This window comes from Vombatus ursinus, unplaced genomic scaffold, assembly GCF_900497805.2.
Source record: "Vombatus ursinus unplaced genomic scaffold, bare-nosed wombat genome assembly UNPS02014803.1, whole genome shotgun sequence".
Taxonomy (NCBI): domain Eukaryota; kingdom Metazoa; phylum Chordata; class Mammalia; order Diprotodontia; family Vombatidae; genus Vombatus; species Vombatus ursinus.
The window spans coordinates 6,362,549-6,375,844 of NW_020954581.1; the positions used below are offsets into that span (position 1 = coordinate 6,362,549).

The window sequence follows — 13,296 nt, forward strand, 5'->3', positions numbered from 1 at the left end:
CTTTCTTTCTTTCTTTCTTTCTTTCTTTCTTTCTTTCTTTCTTTCTTTTTTTCTTTCTTTCTTCCTTTCTTTCTTTGCTACTTTCTTTCTCCCCTTGTGTGTCTGCTAATCCAAAAAGAAATTCATTTCCTAAGAATTACTGGGAATAAAAAAAAGGAGTTTGGGGCTGGGATTTTTGAGGGGATGGATTTTATAGTTTGCTACCCTATAATTGAGTATTTCAAAAGCCTCTGTCTGGCCTTTGAACTCCCCAGGTTGAAACAGAGCCTACTCAGAGGGTGTGGGATACTCCCATTGACTTGCACACTCACCACTCTCTGATGGAAATTGAGCAATCACTGTAACTAGTACCTATCACTGAAGTACCTGGGAGCTTTGACAAGCCTGCCATTTCAAGAGCCATACAAATTAGCATGAGCCCATAGGCCTGGGGCCTAAGGATATTACATGGGGCCTGAAAGAAATCAAGCTGTGCAGAAGTAATAATTTTAATGAAAATGGCAAATTCAACCCCTCCCCCCTTCCTTCTGCCCCTCCCCCAAGTAGGTGCTCCCATTTCTTTAGGTACTGCACAGTAATTGTGGGAAGGGGCTGGATGCATTCCCATATTTCTTATACAGGCAAGGGCACTTGAGGAGGAGGAGTTGTGGGATTTTCTAAGGATCCTTAAAGCCAATGAATAGTAGACCAAGGTTAGAACTGAGTTTCTTTTCTCTACAAGCTGTCAAGTCAAGGTAACCCTCTCCATCCTACCCCACCCCTACCCTCACCTCCATACTTCTAAATTTATAGCACATTCCTACATGAAGTATTCAGAGTAAACAAATCTGAATTTGGATCTGCTGATAAAATCTGCTCCTAAATTTCATGTACATAATCTTAAATGTCTGTGATTTTGAAAAGAATGGGTAGGGAATTTAATCTCAGCCTGATTTATTTGACCCTCAGGGTAATATTACACTGTTCACTGAATCTACTCTAATCTAGAGAATAATCCTAACTTGTCCATAAACTGTTAGTTCCACCCCAATTCTAGCAGAGTCTTAGATTTAAGGATAAAGAATAGTTAGGGCTGTGAATTTGTGGTTAAGCAAATATTTAGTTTACAAAGGGCATTATTAAAAGGTGCTAACACCCCAAGTATGAAGCGTAGTATGCCAAGAAAAATCCAGGACACCCATCTTAGGGGTGTCATCAGAGGAATGTATGATGGGAGGTGGTGGTGGTAAGGGAGATGAGTGACTTATGAAGGTAGAGGGGGAATAATCATTGTACTTGCCAGTACTGCCCCTCCCTGCTTCATTAGTATACATGCAATTTCAAGAAATACAGAAGAAAATCCACAGGCATGTTAGGGGGACCCTTAATAACTGATTTGGCATTGATGGGTTATGACATATAGAGTAACATCATTAGAAGAAATGCCCAAATTGATGAAATTACTAATATATCTGATTACCTCTGACCCTCTTACACTCTCTAATTCTGGGTGTCCATTTCTGGTCTACTTACTTTTATTTTTTGTCTCTCTTGATTTTATTTCTCTGTCTTCCTGCTTTTCTTACTCTCTTTGTCCTTTGCTTTCTCCTAGTCTTCTGTCTGTTTCCTCCCCCCCCCCTTTCTTCTTTCTCCTTTGAGCCTTAACTGGCCAGAATAATAAACTGATAGATTTAAAAAATATGCTTAGGTAAATTGAATAAATATGAGTTTGGCCTGTGGCTTTCCCAGGCAGACATAGAAAAAAGAAAAACCATCCAAATAGTCACAGAGAATGAAGCGATATTTTTTATTATGAGCAACAAGCAATCAACATTGATTAAACACCAGCTACATGTAACGCACTGCTTTAGGACCTCATGATAGAACAAGTGATACAATGTCTAGCTTTGATTAAGAGCTTATTAAGCTGGGCATTGTGCTTAGTGCTGGGTAAATAAAGAAAAGCAAAAATATAGCTCCTGCCTCCAAAGAAGTATACATTCTAATGGAGGCCCAATATATAAATCTCTAGGAATATACAAGATATATTGAGAGTATATGAAAGTAATCTGAAATGGGAAGTCATTAGGAACAGAGGGATCAGTAAAAGCCACCTTCATAAAGGGGAATTTGAGTTGGGTTGAGAAGGAGGTGAGGGAAATTACAAAGACAAAACCAAAGCATTTTCTGTCCTCAGGGAGCTTATATTCTCTTCAGAATGTACCACAAAGGCTGTAAGTGAGAGCAAAGTAGCTTGAGGTGAGACAGAATCCAAATAACAAAATAACATACATTTCCTCATTTCAAGAACTGTATGTGCCCAACAAGCATTAAAGCTATAATATGATAATATTATAGCATATATATAACACGCCGTAATATGATCATTTAATATTATATATATATATAATGTAACATAATATAATATGATGCATAAAAATGAAAGCATTAAAGAGGATATATGGTCCCTGGCCTTCAAGAAGCTTATACTCTGTTGAGAGGATGAGATTCACATGAAAATCATGGACATACTCAAGAACAAAGATGAAACAAAAGGTTTAAATTTTGTGTTTTATAGTAAAAGTGTTGAGTACAGAAGAGAATTGAAGGGTAGGTTTTGGCACCCTTATCCATTTGTATCAATGTATTATTTGGGTATAGCAGAAAGAGACCTAGATATTGAATAAGAGGACCCCAGTTCAAATGCTGATCCTTGTTGGGGGGAGGGGGGAGGAAAGGAATGTGTGGAGGGAGAGACTTATGTGACTTTTAATTTGAAAACATGTATTCCACTAGGTTAAAGGAGATTTTGAGAGTACAACTTTAAAATTAGCTTTTCAAGCTAAGGAAGACTTTTAAGACTTTTTTCCGCCTTTGGGTTAGGATATTTGTGTACATGTTGCGGTTGTAAAAAAATTATTAAGAACCTACTATGTGTAATGCCTAGTATATTAATATTTATTGCATAGTATATTAATATTCTAACTCCTCCAAGCACTGTTCTAAGTGATGGGACTGAGAATGCTCAAGGCAATATTTATTAATTTGATTCAATTGATGATAGGTATTTTATACCCTTTTATGAGGGGCAGCTAGGAAGCACAGTGCATAGAGTGTCAGTCCTAGAGTCAGAAAGACTCCTCTTCCTGAGTTCAAATCTGGCCAAAGACACTTACTAGTAGTGAGAAAGTCACTTTAATCTTATTTGCCTCAGTTTTCTCATCTATAAAATGAGCTGGAGAAGGAAATGACAAATTACTCCAGTATCTTTGTCAAGAAAACCCCAAATGGGGTCACAAAGAGTTGGGCATAACTAAAAACAACTGAATGAATCCTTTTGTCAACGTCAATGGACATATTTTTTGCAACAACCCCATCCCACACCTTTATTTAAATCTCATAGATTTTAGTTTTCATTATATGCAGGAAACAAAATGCCTCTTTGAAGAGGTGGTATGGTATAGTGGACAGTATGGAGGATTTGGGGTCAGAGGATCTGGGTTCAAATCCCAGCTTTGCTACTTATTATTTGTGTAAAACACAACCTTTAAGTTGCCTCTTCTGTCAAATGAAGCTTTGGACTCAATGACCTTAAAGTCCCTTTTAGCTTTCAGTTGATGACCCTATGGAATACCCCAGGTAAAAAATTCCCCAGCACAACAGAACAAAAACAAATATGAAGGGCAACTTCTTCCAAAATGGTGTGGCATAAGTTTTGCTATCCCTATCCCTTTGTATCAATATGTCATTTGGGTGTAGCAGAAAGAACCCCAGATATTACATAAGAGGCTCCAGGTTCAAATCCTGCCTCAGTCACATAAAACTTATATGATCCCAGGCAATTAATTTTACCTCTCCAGACCTCAGTTCCCTCATCTGTCAAGTGAAGAGGGTGGCTTAGATAATAGCTTTCATTTCATTATATATGTATCAATTATCTCCCTTTCTAAAAGGTCATTTCCTTAAGGGAAGGGACTTTTTATCTACTTTGACTTTGCATGCTCAAGTGCTTAGTACAATGACTATCACCCAGCAAGTGCATAATAAATGCTCTATGATGATGATCTCATCTGATCTCCACAACAACCCTGCAATACAGGTTTTATAATTATTTTAAAGATGAGGCATCTGAGTGTCAGGTGAAATTACTTGCCTGTGATCATGCAGCTAATGAATCTTAGAGGCAGATCTGAACCAATGTCTCCCTGATTCAGGTTTCAGCACTCCATGCTTTCTCTTAAAGTTTCTTAAAGTTTGTGGTTTAAAATAAAAAAAAAAAGATGGCTGTTTCAGTATAAATTCTTTCCTTCATAATTCTATATGTTTTATTTTATACATTAAAAAAATGTTCTGAGAAGAGCATCCATGTACTTCCGTAGACTGCCAAAGAAGTTCATGAAACAAAAAAAGGTTAAGTCTTCCTGGAAGAGATGACATCTAAGGGGCCCCTTTGAGTTCTAAATCCATGTCCCACCTGGCTAGCTAGCCTTCTGACCTTGCCACTATGACTCAGCTAGCTGTCTTCTCTCATTGGAACTTGTCTCAGTCCCTGGATAGGGCCTTCTCATCTAAGAACATCCCTTCACCATGCTGATTTTCATCTTCTGTTCAATTCTTTTGGAGATCCCATTTTGTGGAAAGGCCCAGAGTAGACATGCTTTATTTCATTCTCAGTTGAGTTTCTGACCTGACTCTTTGGCAATTCACCAGCATATCTCAGCTGCCTTCTCCTTCTAAAATATTCCTCAGTGCCATGTTGGCCTCCTTCTTTCACTGGGGAGTTCCTTCTGGGGCCTCCATTTTAGAGGTGGACCTATGCTAACCAAGCTTCAACCACCTCTTTTGGTCACCGACTAGGTCTTATTTGCTCCCCACTCTACTTTTCTCTTTCCTGAATTCACCACTGTGATCCTACTTGGGTACCCCTACCACCTCATCCATTCCCCCTTTCAGCTCTCTTTTGTACCTTGCCTTCCTGCTGTAGAATATAAGCTCGAAGAGTGCATTATTTTTGCTTGTATCTATCTGCATCCCTCAGGCTTAGCATAGTGCCTGGTTCATCGTAAGAGCTTAGTAAATGGTGGCCTAGTATTTTTTCACTGCCTCTTCTCCCCATCTTCATGCCCCTCAAATATAGGAGAATTGACTACAAAGGAATGGATCAAAAGCATTTAAAACAAAACAGAACAAAATACTTAACCCTGTAAGGGACTCTCATTCTGGAAGTGCATATTTAAATTAACTTACAACCCCTACCAGAGGAATAGGCCTTTCTTGGCCTGTCCTGGCCAAATGGACATATTAATATGACTTTCAAGATAGATTCCAAGTCTTTCTGCCTGCAAGCAGATATGTCCTGGAGATGCTGGGCAGTTCATCCATCTGCCTACCTCAAATAAGATCTGAAAAAGGAAGCTGGTATCACAGAACAATATCAAAATTGTCTTTTCTGTTTTCAGCTCTAGAAGTGAGTACCTTTCCTCTGTCGCCACCGACCCATGTCAGACTCATTTCTGCTGCTTGATTATGTGTTAATGTAGTTCAGATTCTTGGTTACGTGAGATCTTGGGGGTTTAGAGGTCAAATGAGCACCACTTTTGAATTGGATTCGTACTGCCTGCTTGGCTAATACTTAATCTTCTCATAGCGGATAAAAAATAATCAAAATCATAAAAAATAGTTCGGAGTAATATGAATAAACAGATGCAAAGAAAGCAAGAATTGCTTTTCTGGGTGGACTTGTTCTTGTTCATTTCTTCCCTAAGAGATAACACCCTGTGACACCCCGTCACATAACTACACTCAGCCTTTCACAGACTAACCATTTAAAGATGCATTTCCACTCCATTTGTTTTCTTTATCTGCCCTTCTAACTCCTTCCTGAATTTTCAACCAGGTGAGATTTTCATTCAGATGCCACCAAATGAAGAAAGGTAAAGAGGGAAAATCAACAGTGGTGACAACAACAAAAGCCAGCCACCTTCCATCACCCAGGAGGTTTTGAAGGACAAGACAGAAGAATATGCTTTCATTTATTTTCTGAAGACAACAATTGTTGGCATCAAAATGTTAACTGTTACTAAAACTTCCCTGAAGTTTCGAGGAACTGTGGAGAGATGAAGCCTCAAGTAAATTTCACTCATTACCAAGCACTTTATGCTGGCTGAAGAATTCCAAACATATAAAGGGATGTCAATCTTGGGGGGTGAGGCGATATGAGGGGTACTTCAAAGGCTGTCACGAGGCCAGTCAATTATAGATCCAAGCTGCCTCTTAACCCCTTGAGCTATAAGGTTCCCCTACTGAAATGCTATTTTTCCCCACACACTGAAGGAAAGAAATGTATTTTGAAATTGGCTATTAGCAGATGTTATATATGCTGCTGTAAGAAATAGTCAAATGAGGGGAAAAGCAGGCCTTGATATGGGAGTATGGACGGATGAGGGAGGGGGAAGAGGGGTTTGTTGGCCCAGTTATGAAAATAAGCCATCTTTGCTAGTTAACCATTAGCCAATTATCAATCAATTAATCAATCACTAAGGCCTTAGTAAGTACCAGCCATGTGCCCTGGGCACATAAATACAAGGACAAAAAAAAAAAAAGAAATCGTGTCATTGCCCTCAAGGAGCTTTCATCGTATCCAGGGAAACAACATGGACAGTGTGAATGGGTGTATGATATAATACGTTCTATTAAACCATCCTTTTAACTAATATAAATATCTCTCTTGTATTTCTATCTCTTTATACATCTATCATTTCTATTATGTATTATATCTCTATCTCTGTCATCTATACCTTATATCTATATCTCTATCATCTATCTATTATCTATTTAGATGCAGATGAGATAGATGGACTGGATAGATACCTCTCTATATCTACATCTATTTATGTAAACCTTTCTATCTATAGCTCCATGTAAAGATATAGATCTACGTGCAGATATATAAATATATGTGTAGATATAGATGTGGTAGCATTGATATCGTGCTTTAAAGTTTGCAAAGAACTTTGTATATACTATTTCATTTGATCTTTATAAAACCCGGGGAGGTAGGTGCTATTATTATCCCCGTTTTGTTGTTGAGGAAACTGGGGCAAATAGGAGTGAAGTGACTTGACCAAGGTCAAATGGCTGGTATATATATGAGAATTCCAACTCTGGATTTTCTGACTTCAGGCCTGGCACTGTATCCACTGTGCCACCTAGCTGCCTCAGATATAGACAGAGGATTGATTCTGTGATTATATGTGTGTTTATTTATATACACACATATGTATATACATATTATATATATATACGCACATGAACACATTTCTATATATATACATATATACATATATGTATATATGTAAAGGTAGTTAGGTAGTGCTGTGGATAGAATGCTGGGCCTAGAGTCCCAGGAAAACTCATCTTCATGAGTTCAAATTCAGCCTCTTGGACACATACTAGCTGTGTGACCCTGGGCAAGTCACTGAACCCTGTTTACTTCAGTTTCCTCATCCAGAAAATGAACTCAAGAAGGAAATGGCAAACCACTTTAGTATCACTGCTAAGAAAACCCCAAATAGAGTCAGGGAGAGTCATACATGACTGAAAGACAACCGAACAAAACAACATGAGCACATTTATGTATATGTGTGTGTACAGAGATCTATATTTATATTTATGCATTGTGGTTGGTAGGTTACATGGTAGATAGAGAGTAGCCTACAGTTAGGGAGACATGAGTTCAAATATGAACTCAGATACTTACTAGCTGTGTGACCAAACGTGTGTCATTTAGCTTTTTTTTTCTGCCTCAGTTTCCTCACCCGCAAAATTGAGAGAATAATAGCACCTTATTCCCAGGGTTGTGGTAAGGATAAAATGAGATAATATTTGTAAAAAAAATTGTGTAGTGTCTAGCACATAGTAGGCACTTAATAAATGAATGTTCTGTTCCCTACTACATACATGCATGCAGGTATGTATGAACATTTTATCTCTGTCTCTTTATATATATGTGTGTGTATATATATATGTATATGTATATATATGTATACATATATAGATGTGTGTGTGTGTGCAATGTATTGTGATTTCATCTATATAGGGAACCCATGGGGGGAGGATTCCCATCACTAGTATAGATTGGCAAATTAACTTACAATTTTACAAATTCAATTAAACAGGCACCATAAAGTAGCAGATTGATTCCTAACCTCAGTCTTAAAAAGATTTGGGTTCAATTTCTGACTGACACACAGTGGTAACATGACCTTGGGCCAGTACCCTAAGATTTCAGTGTGCCAGGCAACTAAAAAACTATGTGTGTATGTTCATAGTCAGACTTCTGTGAATTAGAGTAACAGGCTTAGAGTGAATTAGAGTGCTGTGAATTACTGCTGATTTTCTTCTTTCAAAAAAAAATGCAGGTTGCTTCCAGTGAGGTTCTAAAACATGGTAGATATACAGGGAAGTCACTCGTGAACCTAATCGTGTTTTCCCAATCTCAGGACAAAGTTGCCTAAGCTTAAACAAGAGGTAGCTACCTATTCCACTGACTGTTCCTGCAGTTAAAGAGAACTTATTAACACTCTTCATAGCAGCCTTTTAAGATGATAATTTATCTTTTTAACAGTACTCTAAAACTGGCAGGAAGGAGTCAGGTGGGAATGAAGGCTCGGTATTATATACAGCTATGAGTTTTGTCAGTTCTATAGAACCCCTGCAAGGTGGACTAAAATATAGTCCAATGTAACTTATCCTGAAGAGCTGCTTGAGTGAGTTACTAACGGGATGGCAAGTTTACAGATGAAGTGAAAGGAACCCAAGAGAGTAAGAGGCTGAGACCATTTTATTTAGCATACACAGTAAAAACCTAACTTAAGGCATAGAAACTGGGTCTACGGAGAGTTTCCTAGGGGTTTTGCAAATCAACACAGAGGTTTCTAAAATAGTAGTTCTGAATAACTGTAATAATAGCTGGCATTTATATGCCATCTTACTGCTTGCAAAGGGCTTTACAAACATTGGAGCCTCAGGGAAACCCTTCCAATGTGGATGCTTCTCTGATCCCCATCTTATAGATGGGGAAAGTGAAGCTTGGAGAACTCCAGTGACTTGACTAGGTTCACCCAGATAGCCAGTGTTTAAGGTGGCATTTGAATCTAGTTTTTCTTGTTTCCAAGTTCAAAGCTCTTTGCTGCCTCCTGGCTCCATGAGAAATGCTTTCATCCATACCAAATGCTAATGATTTCATTCATTCATTCAAAAGGCATTTATTAAGTGCCTACAAAGTCACACTCATTCAATAGACAAACATATATTAATCTCCTATGAAGTGGGAGTCTTCCTGGAGTCTGAGATACAATGACAAAAGCAAAAGTAGCCCCTGGCCTTAGGAAGCTTATAGCATAGCTAGGGTAAAATATGTCTGTTTATGGGTATATACAAAATAAGTTTATAGGTATATGCAAAATATATGATTTATTGGGGGTGGGGGAGGATTCAATAAAACAAAGAAAACTTGGGCAAGTCACTTTCTCTGTGGACCTCAGTTTCCTCACCTGTAAAATGCAAAAGTCAGATTAGTTAGCCTCTAAAGTCCTTTCCTGCTCTAAATCTCTGAACCTACAAACAGGCAAACGGGTCCAGCAGAGGGGGAATATCAGCAGCATCCATTTCTACTCAGCTGGCCAAGGTCTCCTTTGACCATATTTATATATCCAGGAAGTGACAAATTGATTCGCATTTAGGCCAACTCTCCCTGGTTCTGAATGGACATCTTCCAATTTCCAAAATCACCCTCTGTAATTCCTTCCTTGAAGTTATTGTTATTTTTTTCCCCAGATAGACTCCTCTCAACTTCTCCCACTCTTAGAAATAGGAGAAACTTGTTTAAACCATCAGTTCCAAACCCCTTTCTTCCCCTGAAAATCCACCTGTCCCTCAGATGGCAGTAGGTCTGTGGCAGGAGACATTGACAGCTGGTCATAGAGTTTCCAATATAGTGATTCCATCAGCTCTTTCTAGGAAGCTTTGATTTACTTGGAAAAAAAAAAAACAAACCTCACTCCTTCAAATAATTTTTAAAATAGCTTTTTAAAAAAATTCTAATTACTGGGTAAAAAGAAAGGTCAAACTCCTCTTACATCATTGGGGAGGGCTTTTCATTGCTTGTGTCTATAAAACATATTCCTTTTATTTTTCAGTTGTTACCTTAGCGGAGTAGCTGGAAAACCAATAGGAAAGATCTCTAAAATGCCATAAAGCAGAAGATATTTATCTGTTAAATTCTATGTACAGTAACCTAACAAATGCCAGAGACAGAAAGATTGCCCTCTCCACAGAAATCCTTGTTTAGATGTCTTCTTTATGCTAACAATGACAGGGCTCCCTGTCCTAAAAAATCAGAATGCGTTTTTTCCAATAGCAGACTCTATATCAAGAGGAAAAAAGGACGGTACCTTTTTGGCACAGAGATATTTTATGCAGATAATAAATTCTCCCTCTACCCTCTTTGGAACTTGACTAACTACAAATATCTACCCAGAAGATGAAATGTAAAGATTTATGCCATCAGAAGTATTCAGGGTACTAAAGAATGATTTTTTTTTCTTCTCTGTTCTAACCTGTCAACTTTGTTTACTGTTCATTTTGATTTCTATCCTATACTGGGTCCGAAAAATTATGGGCATGACTATATCAGGAGAACTCAATGAAAAAAAGGGGTCAAAACTGGGAAACCATAGAAATGAAGGAGCTCCCTAGATGGCATACTGAATGAACACCGCTGAATCCCAGATTGTGCTGGGAGAATGGTATAACCTGATTTGCACTAACCAGCAAAGGTACGTTTAAGCCTATAGTAGGGTTTTTTTTTTCCCCAGTACCTGAATGTATTTTTAGAATTCACTTATAAAGCCATGCTGCTGAAGTGCTTCTAAGTCAATCAAAGGAAACACGCATGAAAGAATCCCAGCCCAGGGACTGCCTTCACAAGTCAGAGTGTGCATTGTCAGACCTGGAGGCTCACAGCCACATTTGTTATCACAACTTAACTAGGTGGCTATTGACCACACACGGACTGCTTTCTCAGTCATATCAGAAACAGCCAAAGCCCCTACAGATTTGGGCATTTTTTAAAATCTATCTGCAATTAAACATTTTTTTTTATTTTAATGAGCAATTTCAATATTTTCTCTAAAATAAATAGCACTATTTTGAATTTCACACTCATTCTTGTCCCATCTCTGACTATTCAATGAACATTTTATTTATATAGTAATATAAATCTACTTGACAGGCCCATTTGCAATGGGGCCTTCAGCTCCCTACCTTTTAGCAACATAAAGTCAAATGCAGGCTCTTATTTGTTTAAAACATTTCAACAGTTAGCCCTCTCCCCCTAGAAAACAACAGTGAGAAGATCCAAGGGTAAGCATCTGACCAGGATTGTATTTTACACTTGAATTTTATAGCCTGACATTCAGGATAACTTAAAAACACAGTAGGAGATTTTTTTTAAAGGGGATGGAGAAAAGAAAAAATAAAATTAAAATGATTTAGAATTGTATTTTTTTTTAGATTTGAGCTTCAGCAGTTTTTGTGATTCTAGGGGAGGCTGGTTGCAGGGGATCACATCACACATCACAATAAGAGGCACTTAAACAATTGTACCTATGCATTTGGGAAACAAAAGCACTAGCCACCTGGATTGGCTGCATTTGGACCCAAATGCTAGCAACCGTCTACAGCATTCAAGTGACATTCCACCATGAGCCTAGCTGGGAGGCATCATCCCCCCCGCCCCAGGCTTTAGAAGAATCAGACTTCCTACCTTGCAAAGACAGATGGAAGGTAAGTTCCTTCAAACAAAGTTGTAAGTAAAAGCCAGGCAGCAGTTGCAGTAAATTGGATCCTTTCTGTCCCTGTATGCATATAGCAGTTCTGCAATAAGGGGGGGGGGTGAGAAAATATAATGGGAGGAGCAGCTGGGAACCAGTGACCTCCTGTAGCTGAGTCCTCTTTGTGAATCAAGCATGGACAGCCAGGGCTTCTAATTTGCATGGATTAACTCCACTCGGACAGATTCCGAGCCGATACATTTAAATTTATCTGGCACGATGGCCAAAAGATGGGAGAGGGAATGAATGAGAGACAGAGCAAGGGAGGGAGAAAGGAAAAAAAAAAGACAGGAGATTGGAAAGCATGGATAAGCTGCTTCATGCAGAGCTGTGTCTCAAAAGAGCTACAGCTCCCTCTTCATGTCATAGTTATAAGATAAGAACTGTTGTCATTAAGAGCTGGTTAATCACTGGGAAAATATATGTTTCATATATATATATATATATACGCATAATATAGATGTGGAAGAGCTGATGCTCCGTTTGAATTTTGGGAATGCTTGAGGATTCTTTCAGGTGTGTGTGTGTGTGTGTGTGTGTGAGTGTGTGTGTGTGTGTTCGTTCCAGGATTTTAAGATGCAGGGGGTTTTCAATCATTTGTCAGAAATCAAGGGGACATATTCTCACGCAACTCCAAATGAGTTTGGAGTGTTGCAGTGCTTTGGAGTGAATGGTGTACCCGTATCAACAAAAAGAACACATACTATTTGGAACATGGTTCATAGGTATGAAATTGACATGAGACTGGCTTTCAGAAGTGTTGCCAAGTTGCGTACCATAACTTTAGAAGATGATGATGTGCAAAAGTATTTGCAATGTGATTCATCATAATTATTTAGAATAACCCAAATGTGGCACTACAAAGATGGGTGCTTTTTTCCCCTCTTTTTAAAAAGAATCCTTTTAACAGTTTAGTAGGTTTTTTCTCCTATTTATTTAGATTTATCCCAGAGACCCTAAGACACTTAACTACTCTGTGCCTCAGTTTCTTCATCTTCAGAATGAAGGGGTTGGGCTCAATGGCTTCTAAGCTCCCTTCCACTTCTAATTATAAGCTCTTATGAGCTACTTGCCTCAAAAGACTTTCTGTCACATTCCAAATACATATTGAAGGAAGACAGCAGTTCATGCTAGACCCATATATGGTCACCTCTGAACCTCTAAACATGGAATGTCCTACCATCACATGTAGAGAACATTTTCCAACCAAGTTCCTATGTCCATATTTTCTAATTTAGTCTCTCCCCAATTCATATAATGAGCCCATGACAGAGATGGAAGGTAACTAATACACCCTACTTTTAACAAGGTAATATGTGCTCTGCTACTCTTTCTGTGGCTTTGTCAAGATGTCAAAACAACTACTTGATTAGGTCAATTCAATGAAAAAAATCCATCAGTCAAGCCCACTGTTCTACTGAAT

General features: G+C 38.4%; 1 protein-coding gene across 1 annotated transcript in view; it reads right to left on the reverse strand.

Moving 5' to 3' along the window:
* Positions 1 to 11,888, reverse strand: part of ADGRL2 (adhesion G protein-coupled receptor L2) — an 834,153-nt gene extending 822,265 nt beyond the window's left edge. Inside the window, exon 1 of the mRNA XM_027873936.1 lies at positions 11,807 to 11,888. The gene's annotated coding sequence lies outside the window, so the exon portion shown is untranslated. The remainder of the gene's footprint in view (positions 1 to 11,806) is intronic.
* Between the last annotated feature and the right edge of the window lie 1,408 nt (positions 11,889 to 13,296).